The sequence below is a fragment of the Phoenix dactylifera genome, chromosome 2, assembly GCF_051530095.1.
Source record: "Phoenix dactylifera cultivar Ajwa chromosome 2, Ajwa_hap1_PhDact_Kaust_v1.1, whole genome shotgun sequence".
Taxonomy (NCBI): domain Eukaryota; kingdom Viridiplantae; phylum Streptophyta; class Magnoliopsida; order Arecales; family Arecaceae; genus Phoenix; species Phoenix dactylifera.
Window position 1 is genome coordinate 28,680,934 of NC_143191.1, and position 7,762 is coordinate 28,688,695.

The window sequence follows — 7,762 nt, forward strand, 5'->3', positions numbered from 1 at the left end:
ATCGTTGTGTTTGTGTTGTGCTTGTTCTTATGGTTATTCTTGCATTTTCTTTCATCTTTGCTTTAGTTTAATTCATTCAAATAATTTAAGAAAGCATCCACTGCACTTAACTAAGAAAACCTTTAAAGCACCAAAAATTTAGAAAAAACCAATTCACCCCCCCTCTTGGGTTGTCACCTTGGGCAACAGCTTTTTTCATAGGGATTCTTGTTACCTTTCGGGACCGCCAACTGCTTGCTGAATTTTTCATTTCCTTTGGTCATGGACGTTGGCAGCAAATGGCCCGAAGTGGCAGCCACATCAACGACCTTCTGCTTTGCCATAGGAAAGTCCGGAGAAACTGTCCGACTTATGGGCTAGTCAGCTTCCGTGCTGCCTGTGCCTCGAGCTTTAGGGACAAACTTGTGGCTTCAGATAAACTCCACATCGGATGTAGATTACCTAATCTCGGATTGTCAGTTTCAATCCTCCGATGTACCGTGCCACTTGCTGATTTTATGTTTCTGACAGATTGTTCTAAGCGTTGAGATGATTGAACTCATCCGTGTACTCGGTCACCATCCTGAGGCCATGTCTGCAATTTTGATATTGATGATATAGCGTCTACTCGTAATCCGATGGGAGGAATCGACCACGCAGATGTTGCTTCATCTTCCACCAGGTGGTGATTTGCATCTTCCCTTGCCGCAGATGATTTTGTTGCAATTGTTCCCACCATGCGGATGCTCCACCCCTCAATTTGTATGCGGCCAACTTCACCTTTTTCTGATCCGGGATCTCTATATAATCGAAGAATTTTTCTACTTCAGCCAACCAATCCAAAAATCCCTCGATATGGAGGCTTTCGTTGAAAGTAGGGAGGTCCATGTTCAAATGGAAATCAGGGGAGCCCCTGTTCCAAGCACCCTAATGGATCCCATACGCCATAGGTTCTGCATTCCCTCCTGGGCGGAACTCATGGAAACAGTTGAAGGGCCTGCCTTCCCTTGGGAAACCTCGGTCGAACGCCCATCCTCCACCTGGGCCTCTTCGGTTCCGTCCGCCTCCCACATTCCTATAGTCGGCTGGTTCGGCGTTCCCTCTTGGGCGCGGTCCATCGAACACAATGAAGGCCCCCGCTCCATCTCCTTCCTCGTCAGATGATTTCGGAAGAATCGTCTGCCCTACGCTGGTGGGTGGGATCTCGTGCCGGTACCGGCGGACCGTGAGGGAGATCCTCATGGGCTTGCACGCACTCCCGGTTGGGGTCGATCCGCAATGCCTTGGAGCACCTGTTGGATGTCACAGACGGCTCCTTTCAAGCTGCGAACAGTTGTCCACAAGGCTGGCATCCCTTGATCGCCATTGCCGGCATGAACACTCGCAGCACTATCATTCGCCATCGAAGCCCAAAGACCTCGCTCTGATACCAAATGATGCGGCTGGAACGTGGAGAAAAGGAGTTCACAACGCTGCTGGGTCTGAGGGAAACTCAGAACCAAATAGGCACTGAAAAAATCAAGTAAAACTTTGTTTGCTGACCCAGAAACAGAGCATGAAGTAGGAGATTAATGCTGAAACTCTCAAGCGTAATTTTCATTCATTCATTGACGGCTGAAAAAACAAGGACCAAGAAGAAGAAGAACAATCCCTTCACGCGATCCTTATATAGGATCACAAAACACCCTAATCCCTCATACATTTGGACTCAAGGAATACTAAACCCAAACCAATAAGACTCCTAATCCCAACTTAATCCAAACCAGACTTAATGACAAGGACTCTTGACTCAAATGAAACAGAATTCAAATGCAAAAGGACTCTTAATCCAGCACTCCGCGGTTGGGTTTCAATCACGATCAACCCCCAGGATCAGCGTCTTCATCCCTATCGGGGCTGATTTCCTGTCCTGCGTCACTTCTCCCTCTGGGGAATTTGCCTTCGGCTTTTGCTGTATCACTGACACGGTGGAACAACCCAGGACCTCACCCAAAATGGCTAGCCGAAAGTTATTATTTAGGTTCCTTGATCCTATATAAGTACTCAAGATCTACCCCATGAATAACCGATATGGGACTAAACACACGCCCGCACGGGTCCTCACATGCTCTCCCCGTTCAAGCCCTGACATCCTCATCAGGCTAAGGGTTCAAATCTATTCAAATCTAATCACAAAAACCATGATTGGTCTGTGGTCAGCCCCAATGGATCCGTGCTGCAGTGTCCCCTAGTCTACATAGGTTATAGGTCGGGTACGCTCTGATACCATTTGTAACAATCCAGGATCTCACCCAAAATGGCTAGCCGGAAGTTATTATTTGGGTTCCTTAATCCTGTATAAGTACCCAAGATCTATCCCGCGAATAACCGATGTGGGACTAAACACACGCCCGCACGGGTCCTCACACACGGACCTCTACCTTGTGGCGATATGGTTCGACAAAATTCCTGACAAAACCATCATTTGGTATCTGAAACGGAACGGCAACGACCTAACCGTGCAGGGAGGATTTGAAGTCATGCTCACCAGCGAAGACATTGGCAGCGGTGTTTGTGGGTTCAACAGCTACTGTATTCTCGAAGACAGCCGGCCTACATGCAAATGCCCACGGATGTACTCTTACATGGATCCAAACAACACTCGCAATGGCTGCAAGCCTGACTTCGTTGCGCAGAGCTGTAGCATGGATGCATCGGAAGCAGGAGTCACATACCGCATGCTGGATTTACTTCGCACGAATTGGCCGACATCGGATTACGAGAAACTGACTCCGATGAACGAAGATGACTGTAGTAGAGCTTGCTTAGAAGATTGTCTCTGTGCGGTGGCAATCTTTGGGACTGCAGGTTGCTGGAAGAAGAAGCTCCCCCTCTCCAATGGAAGAAGCCCTGTGCCTGACGCGAAGGCTTTGATTAAAGTAGCAGTCGGCAATTCCTCTTTGCCATCTCCTCCTCCGGAATTGCACGAAAGGAAGAGAGACCAATCAAAGTTGAACAGCGTTGGTGCAGTGATGTTAGGTGGTTCGATGCTCGTCAATCTTTTCCTACTCTCAGGAATTGCTTTGTTTTTCTTGCTTCCATATCGCAGGAAACTTAAGAGACGTCACCAGGTTTCAGATATTGAAGGAGTAAACTTGCGCTCCTTTACCTACAAAGAGCTCGAAAAGGCCACCGACATGTTCAAGGAAGAACTGGGCAGAGGGTCATTTGGTGCGGTCTATAAAGGTGTTTTAGGAGGACATGCAGGGAAAGTTATTGCAGTGAAGCAGTTAATGAAGTTTGTGCAGGAAGGAGAGAAGGAATTCAAAACAGAGATAAGTAATTGGCCAGACCCATCACAGGAATCTAGTCCGATTGCTAGGGTACTGCGACGAGGGACAGCACCGCCTGTTGGTGTATGAGTTCATGACCAACGGCTCTCTAGCAAGGTTCCTCTTTGGAAGCTGGAGGCCTAGTTGGGATCAGAGGATGGACATTGCATTTGGAATAGCTAGGGGCCTCGTATACCTGCATGAAGAGTGCAGCTCTCCGATCATCCACTGCGATATAAAGCCCCAGAACATCCTTTTGGATGACCGTCACACGGCCAAGATAGCTGACTTTGGATTGGCGAAGCTTTTGAAGGCCGATCAGGCCCGAACAAGTACTGGTATAAGAGGGACTAGAGGGTATGTCGCGCCTGAGTGGTTCAAGAATAGACGCATCACGGCTAAGGTGGATGTGTATAGCTTCGGGGTCTTGTTGCTGGAGATCATTTGTTGCAGGAAGAATGTAGAACTGGAGATGGAATTTGATGAGAAGGCAGTGCCTGCGGATTGGGCTTACGACTGCTATATGGCAAGGAGACTGGAGATGTTGGTGGAGGATGATGCGGAGGCCAAGAGTGATGCTGCGAGGCTCGAGAGATTGGTGAGAATTGCTATTTGGTGTACTGCTGAGGATCCTTCTTTGAGGCCTTCCATGAAGGAGGTGGTTCAGATGCTGGAAGGAACAAAAGAAGTACCTGCACCCGCAGATCTGGCGGTTTTTTTGGCCTCTACTGACGCTTTAAAGCGTTGGCGAATTTCCAGCCCACGCACCTCAAAGCGTGGGTCAGACGTCGGGCAGGTGGGCCTGGCCAGGAAAGCCCCGACGCTTTTGGCCGACGCGTTAAAGCGTCGGCGTAGACGTGCCACAACTTTTATTTACTAACGCTTTAAAGCGTCGGGATTGCTATTTTTTTTTAAAAAAATAAAATACGAATGTAAATTATAAAAACGCATCCAAGGATAAGCAGTCACGCCCTGAAGCTTCTGACAAAGGAGAACTTAACATCCACATATCTGATTTGCAGCGTCAAAAAAGAGGCTCGTGCAGTCAAAAGCCTACCATGAATTTAAAGGTCTGCCCTTCAAAGAAAGAATTCAGAGGTCTGGAGTAGGCAAGAAGTCATTTGATACATACAAAATTCTGTACTCTTTTTGAAAATTTTCATCAATCAAAAGACCTGAAGCGTACTCAAATTCCACCATCCACTGTTGCATATTGCTTCTAACAGTACTCAGGAAGGAAATCAGATATTACATTGACCGAGAAGGTAAGAACCAAACAATGTCACTTGAGCAGGCCCCTCCATTGCATGTCCACTGTATTCCATGTGAACCAGCCATAAACAATGTCTACTTCTTTCTGCGTGGTAAACAAAATGCAACAATTAGATGAAAATACCTGATAAAAAATTGACATCAGTAAATAAGCAAATAGGCGCACTAAGTTCTTTTTTCTGAAAAAAAAATTTATGGCAAACACACTAGATACTGTACGTTGAAGAAAAGATTATTGGTGTGGTATGTGTTAATTAGTGTTTGTTTCCCATTTGGAAAAACATGCATGCAGGAAATTATAGAGATAAGACTACATGTTGCATGGGGCAAAGATCAGGAGCAGAAGACACAATAGCCAATCAATACAAACCTGCTCCTTTTAGCTTTTGGGACAAGCAAACCCCGTTTCTCAGGGCTTTTGAAACGATCCCTTGCAAGAGTGCAACATCCCTAAACAAAATAATAGGTGTGCTAAAATTCAGATGTAGCCAAGAGCTGAAACTGGAAGGAATCAATATGTAAATGAGAACCTAGTGAGTACCTTCAGCTTACGCAGAGACCCAGAGATTTCCTCTGTCAAAAGAACCTGAAATCTCATTAGTATTTTCAAGTGTTTTGTTCAGAAACCAAGATAGCCAATTGGTTTAGAAAATTGACCCTGTAAACTTATCATATGCATAATCTGGAGGGCAAGTAACAAGCGAGATCTCTTTAGGAAGCATTAAACGAACACACATTTTCTTGTAGTGCATCTTCACATTTGCCGCCCGATTCCTAGGATCCCACAGATATCCTTCTCATCTTCATATGATATCCTTCATCGCATCCCTCACCTTCCGATTCCTAGGATCCCATCCTCGCGCTCAGATCCAGCGGCTCCATCCGCACCACATCGACCCCCTCGACGCCGGCGATCGCCCCGATCTCCGCCAGCCCCGCCGCCGTCTCCACCTGGCATATCACCAGCAGCTCCTCGTCAACCCGCGCCAGGTAGCCGTCGTCGATGCCATAGGCGGAGGCGCGCACCACTGTGTGGACGGACCCGCGGACGCCGCGCGGCGGAGAACGGCAAAATGAGACGGCGAGCTCGGCGGCGCCGGGGGACTCGATCATGGGGAACATGAGTCCCTGGGGGCCGAGATCAAGGGCCTTCTTGGCCCAGGCAGCGGAGAGCTCCGGAAGGCGGAGGATGGCCGGGGTGCGGGCGGCGGCGAGGGCGAGGAGGCAGGGGAGGGCCTCCGCGATGCCGCCAGAGCCGTGCTCCATGTCGACGACCACGTAGTCGTAGCCGGCGAGGCCGGCGATCTTGGCGAGGGTCGGGGAGGAGCGCAGGAGGAAGAGGCCGTAGAGGGTCTCGCCGGCGATGAGGCGGGACTTGAGGATCCGCGGTTTGAGGGAGAGGGGGGCGAAGTCGGGATCCAAGGAGGCAGCGAAGAGGCGGGCGAAGACATCATCACCGGAGCCGTTCTGCTTCTTAAATCTGGAGGGGGTTAGGGAGGGGGGGCGATGATGATGATGAGAGAGAGAGAGAGAGAGAAGACGAGGAATGGACGAGGAATGGGGAGGGGGTTCCGTTTTCTCTTCGATCTCTGGAATGGTTGAGGGTGGAGGGCGGTGGCCAGGAAAACGGAAAGAGAGAGAGAGGGCTCGTTTCCGACGATGCTTTTTAGCGTCATCTTAGGCGGGCGACTACACCGACGCTTATTAGCGTCGTCTTTTGTTGACGCTTTTTACAGGTGTCGGCAAATTTTGACGCTAGACCAAAAATTGCCGACGCTTGTGAAAAGCGTCGGCAAAAAAGCATCGGTAAAACCGACTTTTTCTGTAGTGATTCAACTTTATTCTTGTATCCTACTGTTTCTTTTGATTGTTGTTGTATGAGCTGTTAGATATATGCCCTAGAAGCCAATATGGCTGACATAATTTATTCTGGGACATAGTTTTATACTTGATTTTATTATTATTGAATAATAAATGGGCATCTTTTTCATTCATATTATGTATGTGCCTATGAATCGTCCAAGAAATTAATAAGATGATACATATTCTCAAGAGTTGAGAATTTGAGCCATGTGTTATCGGTGACTAATTTCTGAATGCTCCTGATCGATGGATCATCATGAGGACGGTGATTGATCCGATGAGATTACTGCGCAAATCACTATCCTTTTGGATGGATGAGTCTCGAGTCCACAGTGTAGGAACACTGGAGTGATAGTGCAGGTGCTTGTTAGAGAACAAGGATACTAAGCGTGATCAAAGCAAGAAGTCACTTGGATGTTTATCCACTCGTCAGTGACTTACTTGTGTTGCAGTAGTATGACTGGTCCTTTGACTTGCAGTGCTTCGGCTATTCCCAATAAGGTTGCTGTAGTTTGACTGTACATATACATGGTCTCTAGCCATATGGATCCTTGTGGTGCAGATTGGCTGTAGTAGGTTCACTGTAGGAGTAGGGTATGCACCTACATGGAATCTATCGACCTTGGTAGATAAAGAATGATCCTATGTGATTTATGAGACTGAGTTCGTAAGACCTTGGTCAGGGCACTATGTAAAGTGGGAAAGGAGTTTTTCACTCTCGAATTAAAGTCGAATAAATCTTGACATATGACAGACGATGGGGTTTGACGAATTATCTATAATCTCCATCTTGTAGGGATCCACGATAGAAGGACTGTATCATATGATAACTGCACCTGGAGGTTCATTTATTCCATTCTGTTGGTTGCCACTACATGCTGCTAGGTGTCCCTGGTGGATGGTGAGACTCACAGGGATTATCTTGATGGTCAATGATCCCTGGTGAGATGAGTTAGAATTGTTCTAACCTATTGAAAGGAGTTTTCAATGATGTTGTGATAGAGATCACAATATATCTCACTACCAGATAGAATAGAACCTATGGGGTGACACATATTAGAGGTATTGATCGATCTCATGGTTGAATTATGATTTGGAATCACAATAGATTATGATTATCAATTTGATTAATAATTGGTTTAACCCACTAAGAGTTAGTGAGTTGAAGAAGAAATAATTGCAATTGGATTGCAATTTGATTGAATCAATTAGACTTAATTAATTAGGCTTGATCTTATTAAATAAAGTTCAAGAGTCTTACTTGGAGTTGGACTCCTAGAGTCCTAATTAGATTAGGACTGTAAATTATTAGAGTCCTACTTAGAGTAGGATTCCTA

At 46.9% G+C, this 7,762-nt stretch overlaps 1 long non-coding RNA gene and 1 pseudogene across 1 annotated transcript; one reads left to right on the top strand and one right to left on the bottom strand.

Annotated features, from left to right (window-relative positions):
* The first annotated feature begins 2,318 nt into the window (after nt 1-2,318).
* Nucleotides 2,319-4,170, top strand: LOC103701181 (G-type lectin S-receptor-like serine/threonine-protein kinase LECRK4; annotated as a pseudogene).
* Nucleotides 4,171-4,349: 179 nt separating this feature from the next.
* On the bottom strand, nt 4,350-5,153 carry LOC103701182 (uncharacterized). The gene is made up of 3 exons (XR_016399681.1): nt 5,104-5,153; nt 4,933-5,012; nt 4,350-4,647 (listed from the first exon to the last, which is right to left on the bottom strand). It is a non-coding gene; the product is annotated as an uncharacterized LOC103701182 (long non-coding RNA).
* Between the last annotated feature and the right edge of the window lie 2,609 nt (nt 5,154-7,762).